Genomic DNA, 27,933 nt, shown 5'->3' with positions numbered 1-27,933 from the left:
ATCCGCCCACGTTGCCATTATCCTTCTCTTTTCCCCCCTCCACGTAATGAGCATCTCCTCTCTGCCACATAATCCCATACATTTCCTCCCCCAGAAGCTTCTAAGAAGCTTCCAAGGGGGGGCTCTCTTAAGCCCCTTTCCCCCCCTTGTTGTTGCCTCATCAAATCTTTTCCCCCGTGTTTTTAAATCCTTCTAAGACCCCCCTTCCCGTGGAGCCCCCATAAAGCCCTTCCCATTGGAACCCTCCAAAAATCCAATATTCCTCCCTCGTGCCCTTTTTTTTTTCACACCCTTTTACCCCCCCGTGTTAAAAGTCATTAAGCCCTTTCTCCCTTAAGCCCCCTTCCCATGGATGGAACCCCCCAAAAGGAACTAAGGCTTGAAAAGTCTTATCCACCCTAACCCTCGTGTTTAACCTATAAACCCCCTTCTTGTGCTTTTTGAAACCCCCATTCACCCTTCACCTTTCCCCTTGGCTTGGAACTTACCCGCGTGCCCAAAAATCCCTTCAAGATCCCCCTTCCCATACCCTTTCACTCCCGTGCCCAAAGATCTCCCAAGGCCCCTTCATATGTTTTTGAAACCACACTCACACACACCCTTTTCACTGTGTATAAATCCCTATAGGGCATTTTTTTAGGCTTGTAAATCGTGCCCTCCCGAAGAAACTAAAAAGCTTAAAGGTCTTATTACCCCCTTCTTGTGGTTTATCCCTTAACAATTCCTTGCCTCGAAAAAGAGAAGAAGATTATTGAAGCGACGGTGGAATTCCAAAAAGGAGGGTAAAGCTGCTTCCACATTCGAAGGACTACAACTACGATGCCGCCTAAGAAAGTCCAAGGAGTAGCTGCGGGACGGACATCTCCCGGTATCCATGTGGATATCTCACCCCAAAACTAGGTTTTTTCCTTCTTAATTTTATATCGGTTTTAATTCAATCATGCAAGATGAATTGTTAGGGATAAGATATATATTTTGTCCTAGTTATTTACGAAGAAGGAATTTAGTTTAATTAAATATGCAAAATAAATAAAGTATAAACATAGTTTTCCTTCAAATAGCATTATGCATTGAAACGAATTATGAGCAAGAATTATTTACCCACTAAAGTAGTGTACTTCTGTTAAGCCTAGAAGGTATAAAACTGCATCTTGCACTCTTTTTACAACGAATCATCATGGAAGGTGCAATTCACGAAAGGTTTCTTACGATGCTTAAACTCTAGGAAGTTATCATCGCTAACTGCATAACTTAGCAACGGAAAGATTGCTTATTTGGCATGAGTTTTTGTTCGCAAGAAAAAAAGAAGATTAATTGAATTTACCTAACCTCAAATCAATAAAGTTTAGGATTGAAAAATCAATTGACACATAAATAACAAATCGTGCGGAAGTGATCTCGATATTACCTTCTAAAAGTTAACCAAATTAATATAACTTAGAAATACCTATGTTGCGAAATATTCATTGGGAATGATTTAAAATCCAAGAAACGTTTATACCTTAAATACTTGCCCACCTTCCATGATTGTAGGGTCACTAAATCGTGAACGTAAAAGAACTAGGGTTTGTCCCTGAGGTTCTTAAAGAAATTAATAAAAGCTAAGAAACCCTAGGACTGACAAACGTCAGTTTAAAGAAACTGAAACGGATTGCTTCGTGACTCCATTATCGCATAGTACGATGTAGGACTTGCGTGGCAAATATGAAGTCATATGGTCTTGTGATTGATTCCCAATAAGAAAGGTTAAATATCCTCAGCAAGGATGGTGAATCTTTACCCAAGTTATCTTGCAAAAAGGATGTATTCTTTGATATCCTTCTAAGCAAGGAAGGTTAAAAACAGGAAACTAAAGTATCCAATGAACTTTAGGGTTGACCAAGTTGGGCTAATAAGGTACGCCCTAGCCGAGAATATAAAGGATATTTCCAAGTTGCAAGGCACCCCGGATTGAGTGCTAGATGCACTCAAAAGGAAAGATTCCTTCCTTAGCAGTTTGCCAACAACAAGATCGATTAATGGAAATGTTTGTGCTTGCTAGAGATTTTAGAGCACTGTTTGATTTATGAATTACAAATTAAATGAATATCTATTCTTCAGGTTGAAGGCCTGAAGGGAGAGGCTGCTTCAGTTACCCCCGACTGCCTGCTTACCCTAACCAAGGGGGTTGTTGACCGCGCCCGGAACGTGGACCAAACCCGCCACAAGAGGTCTCTCTATTGAGCACTACTTGGAGCAGGAGGATGCTTGGGTACCAGGGGGGCTCTAGCCATAAATCCCTCGCCTTTCGGGTCCTACACAAGAGGCTAACGCGACTCCGGATTGGATCTCGAGGCCCGTATACTAGTCTATGGGCGGAAACTTGGAATAGTGATCCCTGTGGATTGCTGGATAGCCTTTCGGCGGATTATGCACAAGCCTATAGGCGGAATTCCTTGTATTTCAAAGATAAATATGATGATATATTAATAAAGAACTTGTTTGATATTGTTTTTCTATATCACGTGATAAGATTATGCGAAGGGACCAGTGCTTAACGGATTAATTAAAGAAGCTGATTGTTACATGTCCAATTAATGTGTTAGATAATTACATAACTTAAACAAACTAAGGAAAGTGCGGAGGATGGGCCATGGGTCCGTCCTACAGTTGGGTGGTCCCAGTTGACCAGGAACTTTTCTCAAATCACGAGGAATAGCGGGATGATTATCAAAGGACAAGAACAACGAAAGCGTTGACCTAGAGTTATGTCTTAACTGATTTACGCTGTTTTAGGGGAACGGAATGGGACTATGCCTTATGGCAGAGAGGTTGAGCTTTGCATCCCTCTCATTTCCCATTCTCCTTGAACCAAGTGCAGCGTGAATCCGCTTCGAACTTGGCGTTTCTGCGTAAAGTAGTTCGCTTGGGTCCGACGCTAGTTGCTGTTAGGAAAGGACCAATCAAGAAAACCCTAATTCCGGTCGATCCTAAGTGGGAACAGCCAAAATACTTCCGCTACGTGGCAGACGCGGAAAGCCCTAGATCACAAATCCCGTAACATTCCATGGGAGTACTAGGTGGAGCTTTCTAGACACCCTTTCCAATGGACTGCTAAGACGTGTCATTGATGATACTAGTGGACATGTTACAGAATCTAGGTGCTAATTTTACAACTGGGTGTTTATCTACACTTTGTAATCTGCATTTTTCTACTCGTAACCAAACATAGTCATCAACTTTAAAATTCATGGCATGTCTTTTCTTATTTGCTTGTTTTGTATATGATTGTTGGGCTTTGGCAATCATATCTTTAACTTCATTAAAAATAGTAGCGTGCATGTTAGCAATATCATCAGTAGTCTGAATTTTATTTGATAAAGATGCAACAGGTGTATGCAATCTATAACCATAAATCACTTCAAATGTTGCTTTCTTTGTAGCTGTGTGTGGTGTATTATTATATGCAAACTGAAGGAAATGTAGATGTGTATCCCATGTGTGTGGTTTTGAAATAGTGTAAGCACGTAAAAGATCTAAAATAGTACTGTTAGTAGCTTCTGTTTGTCCATTAGTTTCAGGATGAAATGCAGATGAAAAATCAATCTTTGTTCCTAAGCTAGCAAACAAAGTAATCCAAAAATTATTATAGAGTCTAGAATCACGATCAGAAATAATAAGTTTTGGTAAACCATGATTAGTAAACACAGTTTTCGAAAACAATTGAGCTGCTTGAGATGCAGTTAAAGTTTTCTTGCATGGAATGAAATATGCTTGTTTGCTAAACCTGTCTACAATAGTCCAAATCATATCATGGTTAGCTTTAGTGTTAGGTAAACCAGTAATAAAATCCATTGAAATTTGTTCCCATGGTCATGATAGAATAGATAGTGGCATTAGTAAACCATATTGTTTACCATCGTGTCTTTTAACTCTTTGACAAACTAAACATTCAGAAACAAAGTTAGTTACATCACTGTCCATATGTGGCCAATAAAAATCTTTAGTCAATGTACATAAAGTAGATATAATACCTCTATGACCTTGATATGGAGGACAATGAATCTCATTCAAAACAAAAGATCTAAATGGAACTGTAACACATAATCTCTTTTCATAAAACATGAATCCATTATTGTAAGACAGTGAATTAATAGGAATCCAATTATTTGCAACTAATTTATTCCAATCAGATTGAAAAGTAAGATCCTGATGATAAGTATCTTTCATAGAGATAAGGGAATTAAATGATATCACAGAAATATTATGAATGGTCGGTCTTCTACTTAAAGCATCAACTACTACATTCTCTTTTCCTAGTTGATATTGTATAAGGGGATGAAAACTTTGAATGAAAGCTGCCCATTTGATATGTCGGTCAGATATTTGGGGTTGAATAAGGAGATGTCTAATACTTTGTTGGTCAGTCTTGATCATAAATTCAGAACCCATTAAATAATGTATCCATTGACATAAAGCTTGTACTATAGCTAGCAATTCTTTATCATATGTAGAATATTTAAGTTCAGATGGTTTCAGTTTACAGCTAGAGTATGCTATGGGATGATTATCTTGCATAAGTACGGCTCCTATTCCAAATCCACTAGCATCAGTAACTACTAAAAAGAATGGTGTATTGAAATCAGGTAGTTGTAATACAGGAGCATGTGTTAAAGCATGTTTCAATAAATCAAAAGATTTTTGTTGATTGTCAATCTAGTTATACACAATACCTTTCTTTAAAATTTTAGTCAAAGGCAATGCAAGTAATGAAAAATTCCTTACAAACTTTTTGTAAAAACTAGCAAGACCTAGAAAAGAACGTAATTCATGCACATTTTTGGGTATGGGCCAATTTAAAATTGCTTCTATCTTTTTAGGGTCAACCTTAATATATTCTGATGAAACAATATGACCTAGATATTCAATTTCTATTTGAAAGAATTCACTCTTTTCCGGATTAGCATACAATTGATTATCTTTTAACAGCTTGAAAACTAAAGACAGATGTTCATAATGCTCATTCTCATTTTTACTGAATACCAATATATCATCAAAGAATGCTATAACACTATGCTGATATTTCAAAAATATGCGATTCATCATTCGACTAAATGTAGCAGGTGCATTAGTTAAACCAAAAGGCATCACTAGAAATTCATAGTGTCCAAATTGTATTCTAAATGCAGTTTTGAATATATCAGATTTATCCAATCTTACTTGATGATAACTAGATTTAAGATCTATCTTACTGAATATGGCAGAACCTTGTAGTTTATCCATAAGATCATCTATCCTAGGAATTGGATATCTATTCTTAACAGTAATTTTATTCAGGGCACGATAATCAATGCACATATGATAAGTATTATTCTTCTTCTTTACCAATAAAACAGATGCACCAAATGGAGAACTACTAGATCTGATTAATCTTCTGTTTAGCAATTCCTCTAGTTGATTTTGAATTTCTTTTTGTTCAATTTGGTTATGCCTATAGAGTGCTTTACATGGTGGTTGTGTACTAGGAATTAAATCTATTTTGTGATCTTCAGGCCGTGAAGGTGGTAGTACAGGTGGTAAATCATCAGCAAAACAATCTTTAAATTGAGGAAGAAACTGTGTATACCTGGGGTGCATATGTTTTTCTTTAGCTTGAAGTTCATTCACACAAATTAAATAAGATTTGCTACTTTTACATAATGCACATTTAGCTTGGGTATGAGTGAGCAGTGGAAAATTATTAGAAGCGTGCATACCATGCAATGTAATTTGTTTTCCTTGGAAATAAATCTTCATTGAATGCGTGGAATATTCTATGTTAGGATTATACTAATGACGCCAAGGCATACCTAGGATAATATCACTAGACTACAAAGGTACAACTAGGAAATTTCTTCGTTCAGTGTATTCACCAATTTTAATTTCTAAGTTATGCACGTCTTGTGTTCCATTATATCTTGTGCCTAGGAATGCTGCTTTAATGCGATAATGTGTAGAAACAGTTTGTAAATTCAATTCTTTCACTAACTTTGCAGAAATAAAATCATGTGTACTACCATCATCATGCAAAATAATCTTTTCTTTACCATGCACAAAATATTTCATTGTCAACAAAGAATGTGGAGTTAGTATACCTAGCAAAATATCCGAAGTAGTGGTAATGTCATCTTCATCTTCCGTAAAGTCAGGCATTTCCTCAGGTTCTTCTTCTTCCATTGCTCCAAGATAATTGATATGGACAGGTGGCTTTTTCGATTGGCAATTGGCTGCTAGATGTCCAGGTTGATGGCATTTGTAACAAACTATAGGTTTGGCTTTAGATACATTGTTGGCAATGGCAGGAAGTCTAGGAATATTGGGATTTGGCTGTGAGGATGGCTTAGGGTTTGGATTGGTATTTGATGGAAAAGCAGGTGGTCGTATCCAAGACTTACGGAATGAAGATGGAAGAAAACGACTTTGATTGAATCTTCTGAAATGTGAATTGAATTGCTTGGAACCATAGTTACCATTTGCTTGAAATTGTTGTGGACGCTTGTCTCTTCTGCGAATCTTGTCTTCAGTGTCATGAGCCAAAGAAATTGCATCTTCAAGGGTTGTAGGCTTGAACATATTGACTTCAGCATAGTAATGTCTAAGTAAACCAGACATAAACTTGCGTTTGTGAGTTGCTTCAGGTACATCTTGGAGCATGCATAATTGCAGTAGGACATTCCAAAAACGTTCAGTGTATTGGGCAATAGGTTCACGATCTCTTTGCTGAAGAAGATCCCATTGCTTTATGGCTTTTTCATGGAATTGAGAAATAAGGAAATTCTACAAAAACTTATTTTGAAAACTCTCCTAGGTAGTGGGACAATCAATGCTCTTATGAACCACAGTCCACCATAGAGATGCTCGATCGACTAAATGATTAGTGACACATTTAATTTTGTCTTTCTCAGCATATGTCTCTTCATGAAAGTAATCATCAAACTGACGGATAAATGCTAGAACAGTCTTTCCATCTCGAGTTCCATTGAAAGTACAAAATTTGAAATTTCTTTTACTTATCTTTGTTTCTTTGCGGATGGATTGAGATTCGAGCATCGCATCGATGGTACGTCAAATAAGATCTTTGGGTTGCGTTCCATCTTTGTCGGTGGTAGATCATTACAAATTGGCCAATTGAACTTGCAAAGCTTATCGAGCTCTTCGTTCTTCATCAAGCTACATCATAATCAAATCCAATTTTTGTTCCATCGTAGGTTCAGGAAGATCACCTTCAGCCATTAAATCGTCCATATTTTGTTCCATCATCCTGTAAAAATTCAAAATACCTCACACTCTTGAAATCTGATTAGCGGGATGAGCGTAGCTCAAAGTCGGGTATAAAAGGCTTATATATATTTTTTTGTTTGGCTTTTACGATCTTTGTCTTTTGCGGTTGCGGGATTTGTTATTTTCGTAAAAACTATGTATGAACTTTTGTGTATGCTGAAACTGGTTCAACAAGTCTGCATGTGTGAATAGAGTCTTCCAGGGAGCAATTCCGTGATTCTGTGCTTCTACGAAGGAGCAGTCTTTATGGGGATAGTTGGAGTTAGTCTGTGTGACTTCGGTGACTTAGTTGACTTGTAGAATTTGTAGACTTTGAAGACTTAGAAGATTAGGGAGCTTAGTAGCTTTAGTAACTAAAGCTAATCGAATTTTTGTTTTTAGGATGTCAATATATTGTCGACGGATTCGATACCGCCAAACATATATTCTTGCCGCCCGTCATAGAATTTTATGGTTGATGCTTCTTAAAGCTTAATACTAAGCTTTCTAACCTTTGAATTTAAAGCTTTTAAGATTTTTTAGATATGAAGCTTATCTGTTTGTCTGTGGAAAAAACAACTTGGAGAGGGAGATGTAGAAGTGGTCCTCCACCTCCTCAGGCCGGTCCTTCGCAATCAGAGGCTGCAGACAAAGGTTCTTGACCGTTGGGAATCTGCCCGTATTGACTGTTCGCAATGAAACTCAATGTAGAGCTCGATAGTTCCAAGAGCTCTGCTTTCACGCAAGATGGGAAGCAATTGGAAGATCTCGATCTCAGCTTCGCTCTGATACCACTGGTACACAGATCGGATGCCGTAAGCGCGCGTAGTAAGCGTTAGAAGGTTCCCAAGAACAAAAGAATACTTTTTGCACACAAATCAATGTAGAAGAATTGCACGACATGAACAAGAGACCAATTGGGTGCAATCTCCCCCCATGCCTTGTGTGAGCGCTCCATAAAGCATGTATTTTTATGTATTAATCATCTTCAAGCTCAAATAAAAGCCCAAATTACAAAATAGCACGCTTTTGGCTTTTGAGTTTTCTTTAGTGCTAAATAGAAATAAAGCTAATGGGTGCCCAAGAAGTCAGGCATTCAAATATCTAAATTGTGCGTCCATGCACATACAAAAATAATAAATAAATATCAAACGCCTTGATAAATAGGCGCAACAAAATATAGGTGCCATGCCTAAGGTATGCGCCCATCAAAATATAGATGATAACTCAAATACACACTAACATCCAATGCTTTCCAACGCCACTGTTGCTATCTCTACACATCAACTAAAGCATTCACAATCATTAGTAAAATAATACAATTAAACCGACAAAAGTGAATACCTAGCAATCTTCAGCTACATTAATAAATCAATTGGTTAGAAATCAATCCTAACCTTAATTTATCACGAGTGCGCACTCTAAAACTCAAAAACGTTTATTAATTTAAATATTTATTTTGTGGAATCACCCGCTATGGAATCACCCATGTACACACTATATTAACAAAACGCCCGAAAAGGATAGGCGTCCCCATCGACTTCTCGCACAAATAATTCACTTTGTGTATGAGCCCCGGTAATAAAAGTTTACGGAATCCACCGTAAAATCTCATGGAATCCACCGTGGCACAGAATCCACCGTGAAATATGCCTCTTGGCATCATATTTCTATTCTGATTTTGACATCCTAGACTCTTAGCCTTTCATTCCTATCAAGGTTTTAGTATTTCAATTATTCTTGTACTACGGAGGATTTTTATTTGTGCCTGAGCTACTAGACCAACATTTGGGTCTAAACTTAGTGGTAGGTATTTCATCTTAGCCATGACCAACTTGCTACTTAACCATGAACTTTCTCTTGCTCTACCTACAAAGTGCTTGTGGGCTTCAATGCAACTTTCTTGTATATTTTCTCGGACTGAGTTACTACATGAACATCTAGTTCCATCAATTCCTTGATCTCAACCGTGTTGGCTTCAAGAATTGATGTTGGGCCTTTTCCTTGCCTTTTCTGGTCATCATATACATGAGATTTTTGGACACTCAAATATCTAGTGTCTTCTTGCATACAAAAGAAACAATGTATAAAGAATGGCAAAATATTTTATTGATCTCTTCTACCTCTACCATGCATACCATGTCCACTGCCAGATTGTTGGTACTCTTGATTTGTGTAAGAGAGTAGGAGTGTGGATCTTGGGTTTGAATGGTGGACAAACAATGATGTTCTAGTACCTTGTCATCCTCTTGGATGGACCTCTAGCACCTATCATTATACCATCAATACTTGGTGTTATGAGTGGGCATGTTACAAATACTATACCATCCCTCATTTTGGCCACATTCACTCTGAATGTGGCTAAGATTATTTCATTGTATGCACCATATCTTTTTTGTTGCATTTTTTCTAGTGCATTTTGAGGTTTTCTTGCCTTATATTTTTCTTACTCTTTCTAGCTTTTTCTCTTTCTCCTCAGATTTAGTTTCCTCACTACTAGATTATGTCTCTAGATTGGAATCAAAATCAAAATCACTAGTGTCATTACTTTGGTTCTTTTGGGCCAACTTGGTGGATTTCTATCATTTTCTTGACTTTTCCTTCAACAAAAACCATTCTAATCTGAGAACTTTCTTGTAAAATGGATCTATACTATTATTAAACAAATCATCGGAAGTAAAAAGCTTGTGGATTGGCTTATTGAGACCTTGGACATACAAGGTATTCAACATATCATCTTTGGGTTCGATGCTTGGATCAATTCTACTGTCGATAACAATGAGCTTGCTTGTATACACTTGGATAGATATATCCACTTTGCTTAAGATTTTGAAGCCTTCCTAGCTTCTACACATCTGTTTGGTTGAGTTGAAATCTAATATAAAATGTGATGAGTGCTCGTTCTAGGTTGGCCATCCATACTCTATCAGTAGCCAGGTCACAACCTTTTCTAGATTGAAGATTCAAATACGACAACTTTGTGAGGCTCATTGACATGACGAGGGAAGTTGACCTTGTTTGTCACATCAAATTGGCAACAGATGAAGGAATTTGGACTCTCATTGGAAATTTAGTGAGCTTTAGAAATAAAATACTAGGTAGATGAGCCATTGGGATGGAAAGCAAAGATGTATGAGGGGGTGTTGGTGGGATAGCAATCGATTGAATAGAAGCCAAGAAACAACTCGCTAGGTTTGGTGGAGTAGTAGGATCAATTGATAGAAGTGCATATGCATGATAGTTGATGGAGTGGAATGTTAATGGGACTTTTGCAACCATGGAGAGGGTTGTTACACTCAAGACACATCATCACTAAGGATAAAAGGGGCCTTAAGGGATGGTACAATTTGGTTCTTTTCAGACTTGGACTAACATGCATGGCCTAGAGCTAGGAAAGACCTTACAAATGCATATGCATTCATCTTAGCTTGCAGAGGAATGATGATCATGGTCACCATATGTAATCAGCTCCAATCACTATCACCTTAGGGGTAAAGGGTGGTCATACTAAGAGTTGACATAGGTAGACACTAACTTCCTACTCTATAGTGAGCATTTGATATACAAGGTTTGACATTGTCAAAGCAATGAAATAGATACCAAGATACTCAGTGAAGGTAATACTCAAATGTGTATTACTAGATGAATCAGTACAACAGTCTTAGAAAATATTAAAATGATAAATATTGAAGAACAATCGATGGAGGGATAACAATATCTTAAACTCAAGACAACTAGTGTTATATACACAATGGAAGTACTACTACCCAATGTTGTGACTCACGATATACAAAAGAGATAACTTTGCCTACTATGGTAGCACTCAAGATTCCATTTAAAGGACTAGTCAAAGATACGTATAGAAAATCTAATAGTGGAGTTTTAATCCATCGATCATTTCTCAAACCTTCTATTTGGGGAGGTATCTTCCTTATATGGCCTGCTACATGTTGTGACACTCTCTCTACTCATGTGTAGTGACAAGGTTCTTTACTACTCTTTCATCCATTAGCTCATAAATGCACCACTAGCGGCCCTTGCTCTAAATGTTGCTACCACCACAACCTTTCACACACATTCTAATGCATATACTAGTACACTTGCTCCAAAGTATATACTAATGCTTATTCCAATGATAGGGCTTAACATTTGGAAACAATTTTATACATATTCCTATCTTAAATTGGGTTAGTGTACATGCCATCCATTATAGTGAAATAGATAATAACTCTATCCATACATTTAATTTTTCTAGAACATTTCATTGATATAATAACTATGTAATGACTAAAAATTTGTAACAAATGGAATACACAGAAAGTAGGGCTTATACACCCTGTCATATTGACCAATGTATATAAGGTGTAAAAGTCCCAAATTAGGGAAACCAGTTATTATCAAGAACATACACTTCACCTTCATCTTTAGTTTTCATGGCTTCCTCCTTCCTTCTCTCCTCTTTTCTATCTTTCTCTCTTCTCTTTTAGTCTCCTTTTCTCTTCTTCTTATTCTCGTTCTCTCTCTTAAGCTCTTCTCGTCTCTCCTCTCAACTTCATTCATTACAAGTCAGATCTTTAGGCTTTGGTCCTTTTCTTCTTTCCCCTTTCTCCATTTTCAAATCCCAAAAACCCTAGTTACTCAAGTTACAAGTACATGTACAACAAGAAGGACTACATTTAATATCATCTTTTTGGAGCAAGTAGGAGCTAGGGTGGCTGGAGACTTAGACATACCTAGAGGTAAATTGGCTAAACTAGTAGGTCATCACTTCTTTTCATTAAAATTTTGGGGGTTCCTAGCCAAGTTTAGAGATCCAAGAGTTGGAAGAGGGCAAAAACCCAAGTCACCTTTTACCTCAACCCTCCTCTCTCTTCTCTTGTGAGCTACCATGGCTGCCAAACCTCCAAAATCTTACTTAAGGCTTCTCCCCAACATCATCAGCCCAGGAACCTTGTGCATGATCCCAAAAACTCCAAATCAAGCAGTGGAGTGGGGGGGAGGGGTTGCTGCCCAGAGGGCCTACACGGCAGCCCCCCCAATTTCGGTGCATTTTGCACTGGCTACCATGCTTGCTCCAGCCCTCTTGCCTTCCCCCTCTTGTTGCCTTGTGGCACTCTTGCCATTCCTAGGCACTTGCTCAACACTCCTCTCTCTTTTCTCTTGACACTCTTGGCCCCGGGAATCAACTTGCAAGATGGATAGGAACTCGACAGTTTGAGCAGCCATGGATTCTTCAACTAAAGCTATCTCAAACCATTGGAGCTCAGCTCAATCCCCCTACCTTTGAGAGCTCTCTTCGTCCCAAAAGCCCCTTCATCCCCCTGAATGACATCTCTTAATCCGATTGAATACTTGGAGCTTAACATGTAGAGAGCTTTGTGGGCAACCATGAAAGCTCCATTTGAAGCTTTCCGCCCTTGAAGTTCAAGATTGAGAACAAGCGCATGAACCCTCATCAATAGTGGAAGCATTTGAATGTTGAAGTCAATGGGAATGCCCCAACCAATTAGGATTTCTTGATGGAGCAAATGGGCATCATGATGGGCTATGCTTTAACTGTTTCCCTAAGCACTAAAGATGCATGTCAATTTGATCTTAATCTCTCATATTTATCCACTTTCTCAACTTAATCCCCTTATTGGAGAGATTGAAGATTGCATAGGCTTTTTTAGCTTAATACCTCTTGTATGCATGCATCTGCTGAAAGCTTCAAATGTATTGGTTAACATGAACCCCCATCCTTGTCTTATGTTCCTTGGGTAATCCTCAAGGTGAGTAATAGCCTTTGTAAATGGGTAAGTAGCAACCAGAGGCATAGGACTACCAGGGTAACCCCTATCCAACCCTTGCATCCCATGAAACAACCCAATGTTTCCTTTCCAATGCATCTCATGCTGATTGCTTAATAAAAATGTGTGCCATGTATACTCTAACTTAGGAGATAGGTTGATGCCATGCGAGGTGGTAAGACAAAAGAGAGGTGACCCTCCCTTACCACTTAAGACCCGAAAGGGGTGCACAACTCGGCACTTTTCCCACCTCTTGGTGATCGACATCATGATACATGTGTGCTAGTGTAGGTAATTTCCCATGATCACCACCTCCCCTAATGAAATGATCCCCCTTGGACACCCTTTCAGTGCTAATGGCACCCATGTATGACACTTGAAGTGCATGCAATTAGAAGAGATGTATGAAAGTAAACTTCACTTATGCATTGATGACAAAGCAGATGGATATGCAAAGATGCTTGTGATGGTGATCAATATGCTTAGGATGCTATTCATGCTATTGATTAGGCCTCTTATCATATTACTCATCCATTTTGCACTGAGAGATAGACAATAATTTGGTCATAGTCCTAGTCAAACACTCATAAAGATCCTATTACAAAAAATTATGTATTGCATCTTAGAGTAAATCCTATAGCTCATCTCAAAGATGGCTTCATCCCCTCTAGTTTGAATCAAAAAATTTTCCCAATCGCAGCTAGAATCTGAAAGTTATGCCCATTTTTGTGCACTAGGGTCATTATGGATAGGGTGCAGACTACTCGACAGACACAAAAATACAATTGGAGAATATTTGACAATTTTTTGTCACAAAGATTCTCATCTCAAAGAGGACTTTGTCCTCTTAAATCTAAACTAAAAATCTCACCAATCAAAGCTTTCTACCAAAAGTTACACCCCATTTACTGATTCCAGGTCATGTGGACTGCATCTAGATCACTAGCTAGAAAGGCAAAAGTAAGGCCCATGAGGAATTGCAAAGGGAGGTTAGAGACTTCAAGAACTCCATGAATATGATGAACCAAGCTCAAAAAAAGATTACCATGGTGATATATAGGAGGAAATTCCCAATACACATCCCTACAACTTTCTCGACCACACCCTATGTCAACATGAGCTTCATCACACTGAATGACATAATGACATGGTCACCAACCATTACCAAATGATGTCCAAGTTTGATGAAGTGATTGATAAAATGGACCTCTAAAACTTGAGGACTCAACAAACCTTGGAGCAACTCACTGCTCTTGTTGCTCAGTTAGATATGGCTTCATCCTGAGAGAAGGAAAATGACTCTAGGCATGAATCTAGATGTCCACCACCTCAGGAGCCATTACATGGTCCATAGGGCATACTTGGTGCAAAGGGAATCCCCTCTTCTACCTATGAGATTTGTGAACCCTCTCATGTGCATGATAAACCTCACTCACTCCCCTAGGAGCCCCCACGTAACCTATATGAATCAGCACCATCATGGACAATATGGTATCAATGGAAAGCATGTCAATCATGGGTGGGTAGCATGGCTATAATGGACATCATGGGATAAATGCACCACATGGTATATATAGGTAGCAAGGTATGTATGGACATCATGGGATGTATGTATAACAAGGATTTCATGGGCAGTAAGGCCCTCATGATCTACGTGACAATATTATCCTTACTAAGTATAATGAGTAGTCTCTCTCACCATTGGACTTGGAGGAATAGATGTCCAAGTTGGATTCCTACTTCAATATCTACCCTCACATTGATGATAAAATATAACATTTTCTTCTCTCCACTTGGAAGGATTTGCCCACACATGGTGGTGCTTTATCAATCAAGAAAATCATCAATTCATTGATTGGGAAGATTTTAAAATGCATATGGTCTAAGTATTTTTGTCCCCTTTGGAAAAAGAGCCATTGAAAAGATGGTGGTACACTCTTGACCAACATAACCTCACTATATGTGAGTACACAAATCAATTTATGAACTTGACCATGTATGTGGAGAGCATTAGCAATGATGCTAAATTGCACAAGTATATCTATGGGTGGAATTGAGCCTATTAGTAGATGTCATGGCCCAAAAGTCTACACACTATTTAAGGCAATGAACTAGCTGAGAGGTATGCAAGGAAGTACTGTAAAAGTGAACATTTTCAGCAAGGATCTAGATAGCCCTACATCCCTTCAAGATCAGGCCCATATGAAGGTGGTTTCTAAGGCACTTCTATGCCCAATAATAGCCCAAAATTACCCACTCATCCCACCTTCCATGTTGAAAGAAAATAGGGCACTTTTGGGATAGAATTTGGCTTTAATGCTAAGAATAAGTATGCTGGATAGACATTCCACTACATCACCTTCCCATGGCTCTAGTAGCCAACTCTTCATTTTTCCATACGTTGTCCAATAATGGAAGGAAAAAGGCCTATGATTTAAATGTGGGGATAAGTACACTTTTGACCATGCCTCCAAGTGCCCTTACAAGACAGCTAAGGTCAAGGTCCATAGCATGTATGTCATGGAAGATTGGCACAATGATGATGATGATGATGACCTACCCACCAACCATGTTGAGCATGTTGAGGATGTGGATCATGAGCAGTTCTATAACCTAGAGGATGGGTTTCCTTTTAATGGCCCACCCGCCTACCACTTCCCTTTGCTCCATCTCCTTGGACTCTTGAAAGGGTTCTCGAAGCTTGAATAGCCTACACATTCAAGGAATTATCCCCATGGGAAGCATGTCTTTATCCTTGTGGATAGTGGTATCACTCATAGTTTTGTCATTAAATCTGCCATTGACCAATTGAAATGCACCCCTTTGGAATTACACCACTGCTTAAGGTCCAAATAGCAAATGGAGAAGAAAAAGTCAAAACACATCTATGTCTTGCAGTCCCCTTATGATTGGCTGAAAATTATGTGACATTGGTTGAGCTAATTGCCTTAGATATGGGCCCCACTAAAGTTGTCTTGGGTTGTGATTGGCTGAAAAAATTGGGGAAAATTGCTATGGTATTCTCTGATCTCTACATGGAGTTTATGATGCATGTACATCCCATCTACCTAGAGGGAGTTCAAGATCATGCTAAATTTCAACTCATTACAACAAAGAAACTCAAATGGGAGTTTAAGAAATGCTCACAAATCATGTCATCCCTCTAAAGTATCTAATGATTCAGCCTTGCAAGCCCTACTTGGGAAGTATATTGATCTATTTCAGATGCCTGAAGCCCTTCCCCCTAAGAGACAAGTGGATCACCCACTTGATTTAGAGCCCCATTCCATGCCACTAAACAAGCCACCTTACAGACTCTCCAAGTGTGAACATGAAGAGGTTGCAAAGAAAGTCAAGGAGCTATTAGAGATGGGTTTCATTGAATTGCGTTACTCCCCTTATGCATCCCATTTCTTGTTAGTCAAGAAGAAAGATAGTTCTTTCTGCATATGCATTGACTATAGAGATAGAGAGAGAAGGACTACAGAAGAAGAGGGAGAGGAGAGAGAAAGGCAAGAAGAAGAGAGAGAAAGAGGGAAAGAGGAAGAAGAAGAGGGAGCCATGAAAGCTTGAGAAGGTGAAAAGAGAGTTTCTTGATAATTTCTGTAATGCTTCAAAATACACTCTTACACCTTATATACCATCAGTGTGATTGGTATGTTCCCATGCCATATTCCCATGATCCCTGTTCATTACATCACTTGAGTTACAATGCTTTATCTCAATCATTTTTTATGTTTGTAACCTCCATTCACCATATCTAGAATTGAAAGTTGATGCAAAAGGGTTTCTTTTACTTGTTGAAAGAGGCTATTTTATGCAGATGTTGGCTAGGTATGGGAAAGCATTTCATTTCAACCAGCTAAAATAGGCTATGTGGATCCAAATGTTGTCTCTCCCATGGTAATATTTACTATGATGTGTGTCGTAAGGAACTTAAGGCCTATTCCAGTGCCTAAAGCTTACTTGCCAAAGCTAATGGATTTGCTAAATGAAAAGATATGCATGAAGATCTTGGATCCCTCTTTAGTCCCGTACTCAAATTGTTGGCTTATTGTATCCAAAGGGAATGTGGCTTTGAGATTTATTCAAGATATGTAGCTAATCAATAAAGTGACCATAAGGAATATAGGTTCTGGTCTTGTACATGATGCATTTTTAAAGGATTTTGCATGCAAAGTGTTCCATTCTTTGGGTGATCTTTACTTGGGGTATGATCAGTTTCAACTTGTAGTTGAGAGTAGGAATATCACAACCATGAAGACTCCCTTGCTTTAGTATGGATGTGTACTCTTTGTAGGGTGCAAGGAACTCAATGCCACATATGATAAATGCTATGAATAGGGTACTCAAGGACTTTATACCATAGTTGACAATGCCATTCTTGGATAATGTTCCAATCAAAGGGTGTCCTCTAGAATATGGAAATAATGAAGAGATGGATGCTCATTAATGCAAACATTTTTTTGCAGACCATATTGTTGATTGTGAAATAATTTTGATGTGTCTAGAAGAGGTGCATTTAACTCTTTCTGGTAAAAATTTAGTCTTTGGAACTGAAGAGATTTTGATTGTCAGGCATATGTGGGGGCCCTATGCCAAAAGACCATCATGAGTGAAAATAGATAGGATTGATAGAATGCAAGTTTTATATAGGAATGTATCCAGGGTGTGTAGATTATTGGGTGTATGTGTGTTTTATTTGATATGGATTCCTCACTTTGCACATGTAGTTGATGCTCTATATTAGCTCTTGTTGATGAAAGGTCAAAGGTTTCACTAGGAAAGGAAGCATAAGAAAGCAATGAAGAAATTGAAGCAGCTCTTGAAATTTTCTCCTATATTACTATATATATGATCCCAATTAGGATTGGATGGGTAATAAGGCAAGATGATGAGAAAGGAAAAATTTTTGGTGCTAAAGTATTGATTGAATAGCAGAAGAGGTATCCCACAAGTAAAAAAGAGAATTATGGAAAATTGTGATTGCCCCTGGATGTAGCAAGGAGTATTTTATGGATGCTCTTGTAGTCATTGAGACTTCTTTTTTTCCAATTATTGTGTATGTTTATGAGTTGTGCTACCCCTCGGACATTTCTATGCTCTGGTGGATTGTATATATCAAATCTTTGCAACCTAAATTTCATTGTATTGTTGGAAGAGATAACCCAGTAGTGGTAGACATGTTATCTCAAGCACACTATGAGAATGAAGATGGGATGATAGATGAGGAGAAAAAAGATGACTTATTTGCTACTCAAAATGATGTTTTGCTTGGTGAAACTAAATTGGCAATTGTTGTAACTACAGATATAGCTCTCACAAATGCAAGAACAACATTAAATGTAGGAAGTAGATCAACTATTTTGTCAAGTACAAGTGTTGTAAGAGTGAATTCCACAATGTAAGGAGTTTTTATAGTACTAATAAAAGCTTTGACAATAAAGATAAAACACTTTAGATGCTATATATCTTGTGTAGAAGTGTTGACAGAAGACAAATATGCAAGAGAGTGGTTGAGAATTGATCAATACCTTAGCACATTAACAAATATAGAAGAGTGATTGGATGAGGAGTTTAAAGATAAAGAGGAAAGCCTATGGAATTTTCTTAAAAGGTGGGTACTTGTAGAAACATGCTAAGAAGAAATAGGGTATGTGATTGCAAGTTCTGGGTGACAAAGTTTCACAAGTAAACATTATGCAAAAATTTCATGAAACCTTATAGGCTGGCCATAAAGGTGTTTGGGGTACTTTTGCAAAAATCAAATAAATATATTGGTGGTAGAGCATGTATAAGGATGTTGCTCACTTTGTGAAAATACGTACTATAACCTATTAAATGTATTCATCGGTGAGACATTGGGATGGATTGCAGCCCACATAACCCTTATCTCCTCATTTTAAATGGGTGGTGGATGTAGTCAGAATGCCTATAAGTATTTGGAAAATCAAGTATCTTATACTTTTCCATAAAGAATTGACCAATTAAGTCAAAGGAAGTGCTCTATGAACTAAGACAACAAGTATAGTGTGTACTTTTCTCTTAGTAGAGATCTTTTTTCAATATGATGTGTGGGAAAATTTGCAATAAATAGAGGTGATTTGGATGCTAATGAAGCACATGATTTCTTTGCATGATTGGGGATAAATCTTGCTTTAACTTCATCTTATAACTATAAAGAAAATGAGAAAAGTAAAGGAGATCACCTTGCTATTGTGAAGGCATTGGCAAAAGAATGTGAAGAGAAGGTAAAAGAGTGGCCACAAATGCTCACATATGCTTTCTAGGCTAACAAAACAACTCATAGTAGTGTTATAGGATATATGCTTATCGAATTGATGTATGATCAAAAACCCATCATGCAAATGAAGAGATGATAGTCACATGGAGTGTGCTACCTTGGGAAGAGGAGTTGAATCAAGAAGAGTTGGCCTTACATATTAGACAATTGGAAAGGAAGTTAGAACATATAGAGATATCAATTGCAAAGTTAAGAGCAGCAAGGATACAAAACAAGAAACGGTTTGACAAAAGACATAGATTGAGGCCACAAACCATATAAGATGGAGAATGTGTGTTGGTTTATGACAACAATTCAGAAAACTAGCATAGTGCCATAAGTAAAGTCTCCAAACAATGATATGGACCCTATGTGGTAAGACATGTGTTTGATAATGCTACTAATGCATTAAATGAGCTAGATGGGATAGCTATAAGATTTTTGGTAGCAAGGAAAATAATCAAATTATTCAAGAGACAAGAACTTACTTCTTATGAGTTGCTAGAACTAGATGAAAATAGTGGCCATGATAGAAGGGCTAGCTAGGAAGATATGGAAGATGAAGAAGCAAAGACCATGGTTACAGAGGGTGAGGAGGACTCTAAATTAGGTGAAAACTAGGATTGTGGTAATTATTTAATGATGTGTAGGTTCAAAGGGAGAGGATGTCCTCTCACTATGTGGACACAATATGAAAAACCCTAGAATGCATCATCATCATGCTTCCTTATTAATCTAGAGAGGTTGTGCCATATTAGTCATTAGCATTAGTGTGCATAGTATGGATGGTTTAAAAATACAAGAATTTTAGTTTCATTTAGTTTTTTTTTATATTTACACCATTATTTCTTATAAATACCCTCAAAAGGTATAGTAAACTTCTAGAATAGTCTCACATACAGAAAGCAAGTGGCTTTTCAATTAGTTCGAAAAATATCACAAAAAATAAGGGACTCCTAAATTTGCATGGCATGTGATTTTTTAAAAAAAGCAACAAACAACACTCTAAATAGGAGGAGAGGAGAAGGAGCAATGCTCAAGAATTTTGGCCATCTGTTGAGTTTTAACCCCTTTTAGAGCCAACATAACCATTAGATTTTCCATCTGAGCAACGAAGTAGAAGCTAGTGTTTGATGTACACTTTTGGGTATAACATGGAACGCTAGGAGATCTAATTCATGGGTATTTCTTCCGAGTAATAGTATACATTTTCTAGATAATCCAAGAACCATTTAGCATGGAGTTTAGCCATCAAACAATCAAGATCGTTATAATAACCATGAATATAAAGGGCTAAAACGTTTTGGGAGGCTCATATAAGTCTTTTGTTTCCCTTCTCAGGTTCTATCAATGTATCATGCTCTCGGTAGAAGTCCTTGACCTTCTCGTATCAAGAAATCATCTTAATTGACATTTGGATTGTTTGGAATCCTTGTCTTGGATGTACATCAAAGTTCATATGTAATACATGTAGAGTTTGAATCATTGAGGTTTTTCTTGATCTTTCGTAATGGCTTTGACAGACTTGATAGAAGCTTCTATGATTGATTCATGATGTATGGACATGTCTTGAAGAGAACTTGATTTCTAGCATTCTTAGGATTCATTTGATTCTTTTTCTTCTCTTCTATCTCCTATTCTCTACTTCCTTTTCTCCCTCATCCTTGATGGATAGGACTTTTTGTTTAAAAACCCTCTAATATTGGTCAAGCACTGGAAGGACGTCAACAACCATGGCAACATCCTTGTCATCTTCATGGTTAATGTCCGCTACTAAACCGGCTTCACTCCTAATCTCTCTAATGTCTCATTATCCAAGGAACAAGTACTGCAGAAGTTCAATAAGTGGTTAACTATGCTCAACAAGGAGTATGTATTGCTTGCTCATGATCATTCTCATTTTGTTTATGAAACCATTCCCCCCCCTGCTTCTCATGTACGCCTTACATGTGATAATTATTTGTTCAAAAGCATACAATTACTAACATACTTGCTCACTTACAATACATGGTCAAAGGTATTCTCCCTATGTTCTTTATGTTGGTGGGGACAAAAGCACAAGATCAAATGATACCACCAATTATGATGTGATTCTCAATAGTTTCCTTGAGCTTGTGATGGCAGTAGCGGGCATTTGAGTGGGCCATTAGTCACATCACTAGCTAAAAAAGTCTGAGACATTGTTCAGTGTAGTACATGATACAAATAGGAGAGACTGTGTAAGCAGGCTAATCCTTTGGAGATGGCTGCCATCATTGGTGAGAGGAACCCCATCCAACCCATTTTCTAAGTTACCTCGATAGTCATGAGCAAGGCCCAAAGTGGCAAGAGTGTCTCAAAGAGAAGTGAATTCAACATAATTTACCACAATTACAAACTTAATTGTGGGCTTATCATCTCCATGATTGACTACTTTATTGAACGCTCTGGGAAAAAACAATGCCGAAAACCTAACTATGTCATTTCAAGGAGGGCAACAAAATGAAAATGAGTGAAAAAGAGAGGGAGAGAGATTGAAGCTTTGTGAGAGTGAGAAAGAGACCAACCGACCACCATAGCCATTGTCGTTTGGAAGGCAAGAGGAGAGTAGCACAAAGGAGAAAAGGGAGAGAAGCCCAAAAATTGAAGGGTTTCTTCTTCAAGCCCTTGAGGTAGGTGCATTGTTTCTCCTCTCTTTGTTTTTGTATTTTATTTTCTTTGTATCTTCTTGTTTGTGAAGAGATGCACTGTGAGAGAGGAAAAGAGATAGAAAAATAGAGAGAGGAAGAGAAAGAAATAATAAGGGAGAGAAACAAAGAGGGCAAGAGAGGTGAGAGAGAGAAATATAAAGAGATGGAGAGAAATAAAGAGAGGGGAAGGAGAGGGAGAAGCAAAGATGGAGAGAGATGAAAATGTAGAGGAAGGGAGAGAAAGAGGTAGAGAGAGAGAGAGAGGGAAAGGGAGAGAAAAAAGAGAGGAAAGAGAGGGGAGAAAAACAAAGAGGGAGAGAAGGTGGTGAGATAACATGAGGGAGTGAGAGTAAAATGAAGAGAGGAGAGAGGGGGAGAGATAAATAAGTAGATGAATGAAGGGAGGGAGGGAGAGAGAGGAAAAAAATAGAGGGAAGGGAGAGAGAGGGGGGGAGAAACAATGATCCTTGAAGAAAAATCAAATTCTTTTCTCATGCATCATTGTATTCCCTAGAGCCCGTATGCTCATGCTCGATCTTATCACACCAAATACACCACCATACAAAGCCTTCATGAATTGGGAATCTTATTGCTAATGGTAACCCCTTTTTGTCTATTTTTGTGAGTGTAAATTGTAAATCTTGCATTTCTTTCACCAATTCATCCATAATATCTTATTTGATTGGAGTAGCTATAGAAATAGGTTGCTTGCCTTGTATGATATGTCACATTCTTATGTGCTATAAGTAAATGCCCTACATTCATCCTAGCCCATCTTTTTGTCTCTTCACAAGCATAGAGACAACATCCTTTATATTGTGCCAATCACTTTTGAGATGCTATTTTGTGCTTTTAACCTCAAGGATTTCTTTTGAGCTTAACTCGAACATGAGATCTCTAGCTTGTAGAAACAATTCTATCCTTTCAAATTCAAAGATATTGATACTCTACAGTGTTTAACTGGTGAAATGTACACTCAAATTTGTGTAGAAGTTATGTAGAGCTGCATGACCTTTGTTGGGTTTCATAACCCACTCCATGAATTTCCTATGAGTCACCAAACGTGTATCTTCATTTTAAAAAAATCATTTAGAGATTTCTTGAACCCATCTCATCCTGCATTTTTTGCATAAACTTTATTTATGTTTTGCTTCACCCCCTGTACTAAAAGCCACAAAATATTGACTCATCTTGTATAGAGAAACCCCATAGAAATCCATCTTTTTAGCATATACCTTCAAGCATTCAGAAATATTTTGGCTAACATCAAACAATTTTATCTAGCTTTTTACAAAGCTTTAATGTAACAATAGATTCATGCTTGGAGACAAAATCAAACTGCTCTTGCTATTGTTACTACTCCAAATTTGCAATGAAAGTTTGAAGTAACTTCCTTCTTTCATCTCCAAAACCATATCTTGAAGAATCTCCCATCACCTATAACTCTTCACTCAGCTTTTCACATTGATATCAAGTATCAATAGAGTAAGTAAGTGTGTATATAGCATATTAGAACTACTTTCATGGGCATAAGATTGTGTGTATGTCTGTGTGGCTTTGTATATATCTATTTCTAAATCTCTATATAACTATAAGGTTTATATGCATATTTTCTATATAAATTTAATGTTTACATACATACATACATACATGCATACATACATGTGTGTGTGTGTGTGTGTCCTTTGGATTTGTTTCTCCTAGCCAACACCTATTTGATTGCCCTCAATATAATGACTAGCATAAGGTATTGTACTTGGTCTTTTCTAGTTATGATATATATCACATCTCATATAAAAAATAGTAGTGTCAGGGAGAATACAATATTGACATGTACTCATGAAAAACGTTTTTGGTAGCATAACTTTTCACTCAAAATTTTAGAGGGATGTAAATCAAATTGAAGGGACCTCAAATGGGTCGGCACTGGCTATGGCACTAGCTGGACCTCATGCTCATAATAGACAAACACACCTCACGGCCTCACGGGCCACGAGTGTCTATTTGCTGCTAAAGGACGAACTATCCTAAAGCCTAATCTATGCGTTCATAGTTTTGTAGTCCAACGTTTCCCTTTCTATAAACTCCACAGAGGGAGAACCCATACATATTGGCAATAAATGCCATGATAATCACATACATGGGAGGCAACCTCTCGGTGGAATCACCGCGGCCCAAGTGCAGCTCTCCTACATCGCAAGGATTAGCCCCTTGATGCACAGCTCAACATATAGAACAAACGAACAAACTCCACTCTTTTATTTTGAAAGTATTCGAGGAGATACCATGTGTCCTTACCAAATGATTCCCTAAGAAACTGAACGTCTATCTTAGGGCTTAGGTTGCCTTTCCACACTCAAGCGTGGGTCATCATAATCGAAAACAGGTGATATGCATCCAATCCTTTGTATTCTGATACCATGGTTGACATGCACATGCAAAAGTGGATGATCCTAAAGTGCTCAAACATAATTTTCAATCAGAAACGTGTTGTGCACAACCAAGATTTCCAATGCTCACTCACTAACTCATTGGGGCGATGTAAGGATAGCAGCAAGACAACACTCGTGCTACTATCCTCTTAATTAAAATATGATGAACTCTATGTCATGATATGCATCAGAAAATCAGCAACAATCAGCACGCAAATCGCACCATTCAAACATCCCAACCCCCTACGTGTAAGTATTGCTTTCATTGCATAGGTGTAGAGGTTCATTTTGTCATGTTTTGATGTATAAAAAGCAATAAATCACAAACTTTGACAAGGAGATAGGGCAAAATGAGGCTAAATCTCATGCCTTGCCACTATCACACATCCACAAACAATCATTATATTTTTTCTTATTTTTGTGAAGCGTATTTCTATTTTTCTCTTATTTTCTCCATTTTCTTGATTTATTTGTCAATAAAATATGATATTTTTTATTTTTCTTATTCCAATCACTTCAGCATACTAGTATTCAATTCATCTTCCATTTTCCCCCCATAGGAACACATTTCACCCACCCGAAACGACAAAACTGCCATTTTACTGCTTAAAAACCGCATTTTGGGTTTTTGAGAATTAAATAGCGCATGTAAATCATTGCAAAATAAAAATTTTCTGATAAACAACAATTAATCATGATGCAACCAGCAGTGACACAAATTTTCATCCAATAAGAACATCATTACCATCATAAACTATAAAAAAAACTTCATTTTCCTTCATAAAAATGGTCATACCGTGTTTTTACGAAACCCGAGACGCATTAAATGACTGCGTGACCAGCGAATAGAGCCTCCATTGCTCTCAATCCAATGCTGCACATCAATCTTCAGCATCTCCATCAATGTCCATCACCGTTTGCTTCAATCTCCATCACAGTTTCCTCCTTCAAGATAGTGCGCATGAACAGCCCATAGAGAGGAGAGAGAGGGAGGAGAGAGAAAGACTAGATTATGATCTCTTCATCCAGACAGCCATATCTCGCGTGAGGACCGGCGATAGAATTAGGAAAGAGGGAGAAGTTGGTGGCCAATGTCTGTTGCATGGGTTCTTTGCAGCCCCACAATCGATTTGGGAGGGGGGGTAGCGATTTTTGCGCCGCCATCTTCTTCACGACATGATGCCGCCATTCATGGGAAAAATGAGGGAGGGGGGTGTTAGGGTCCCAAAGGGCACCCCCCTTTTGGCCTAAGTTTTGTCCACCTTTTCATTCTTGGCCAATTTTTGGCCTCTTTCATGTTAGGACTCCGTTTCGACCTCTGAAAAATCCTACGCGTCCATCTCGGCATCCCGCACTGACTAGAAACTCTCAGCATCCCATAGGGCAGTCGAAAAAATTATCAAAAATGTGCAAGTGTCACTCGGGCGCCTTTTAAAAGCCGTCTTTCACTTGGTGCTTAAAATCATCCTAGCTGCAGTCGTCGCCTTCGATGTCGAATATTTTTCCCCTAAATTTTGGATTTTTTAGCAAATTTTAGGCACATCTCGGGCTCAAAACTCCACTCTCATTGGTGACCACGGGATAGGGCGACTCATCCCCTCAAATCACACAACATATCTGCACAAAACAACCAATGGAAGCATCAAGCTGATACAAAATAGCTACATACATTAAACCACAACACAATGTTCACCCTACCCCCTGACAAAACCAAGGCATGAAATCCACAAGGAGTAGGCCTAGCATAATCTGATAGAAGGTCCGAAGCTAGTCACTAACTGACTGCTCCAACACGACAAAACTAAAAAGAACTATCAAAGAGGTTGCCCTAAGTGGTGGTCTGAACTACCTACCTAACTAAGGACAACACAACCAGGAGCTTCTACTAGGTGAGGACTCCTATAGCCTAATCAAGAGGTATTTTCTTTTAGTAGATTTCTTCTTTTAGGTTTTTATTCCCCTATACTCAGGTGTGTAAAAAGGAGGGAGCTGAGTGTAGTGACCCAAGGAGAATAGGGCATCGGCCTCGGGTCTTGTCTCAGTACCCAAGAACCTACCAAGCCCTCGCAAGGTGACACTTAATCCTTTTCCGACGCTCACTTTTATTTTCACTCCAACCTTCCTTTCTCTTTCTTCTTTTCCAGCGAGACGCCACCCCTAGGAAGATAAGGCATCGGACCCGAGTCTAACTCGTCCCCAAGAACCTACCAAGCATTCGCAAGGCGATGATCAACTGCTTATAAATTGTCATTTCTTTTCTTTTTTATTTTTATAGGGGTTAGAACGCCTTTTTACACACCTTTGTATATATTTATTGTCGTTGAGATATTCAGGGTTTCTTCCTCTCTATCATCATCATTTTTTCCTCTGGCAGGCTTCTCTAACTGCCTCACAACTAACAAGAACTCCTAGAACAGCTGCCTAGCAAGCTAGCAGAATAGGGTTACTAAGACTACTTTCTAAAACAGGTCTCTCAATGCCTGGCAATGTCTTTACAGGAGGCAACGACTACTCAGACCTCCCTCAGACATACCTAACCTAAACCTGGGACTTCATGCCTTGAACGTCGGTCCCCAACAAGAAAAGAAAATCCCCTACAAGTACTTAAACACATATAACATAAAAACACGTTACTCGTAAAGGAGAGATATCACCTGGATAGGGCCACGAGAAGTCTCCGCGCGACATAGGCTCCTTCCAAGCTCTTCTTTGAACCTCTCTAGCATAGGACTAAAACAAGAAACCATTAATTGCACCCATACTAAACAGATAACTGGCCCTCTTAGCCTAATGAAATAAAGCATTTCTCTACAAAAACTGATCGGCCCTCTTGGCCTAATGAAATAAAACAATTCAAACCTTGCAAAACTGGCCCTCTTGGCCTAACGAGATCAAACAGAATAGCGCCTACACATCCCTTCCCAAAATAGTACAGATATATAATAATATGCTCATTTTTAAGGAGGAAAAATAGGGCTCCCAGCCCTAAGCTAAATGCATAAGATTATGACCCATCCCTCCTGCATATATAGCAAGAGGCGTACGCATAACATGTTGTCTAATCAGCCTATGAGTCTAGGATAACAACGGTAGATGGGTCTTGGCTACTCTTTGCATCATATAAACCATCGCCTGCCATATATTGCATGCTCCGATAACATTCCCCATAAGTGACCGGGTCTTGTCTCATTATTGATAGCAATATCCAAACTAGGACCACAGTTGAAGAAAAGGTCTTCTTCATAAGAAAGGTTTGCCAGTGAATTCGCAAACTGATTCCAGTAACGTGGAATTAGCTAAAGAGACACCCTCTCAAACTCCGCAAGTAGGGTCATGGCAGCTCGATGATACATACAAAGGATGGGATTCCGCACTATGTATGTCCCATCTAACTGATTCAAGATCAACTGGGAATCCCCTTTTAGTAACAACCACCGAATACCACCTTGCTTGGCAATATGCAGTCCCATAATCAAGGCTTT

Source organism: Lygodium microphyllum, chromosome 22 (genome assembly GCF_053477565.2).
Source record: "Lygodium microphyllum isolate KBCC chromosome 22, Lygodium_microphyllum_v1.1.10, whole genome shotgun sequence".
NCBI classification, from domain to species: Eukaryota; Viridiplantae; Streptophyta; class Polypodiopsida; order Schizaeales; family Lygodiaceae; genus Lygodium; species Lygodium microphyllum.
Note: the sequence above shows the minus strand (reverse complement) of the source record.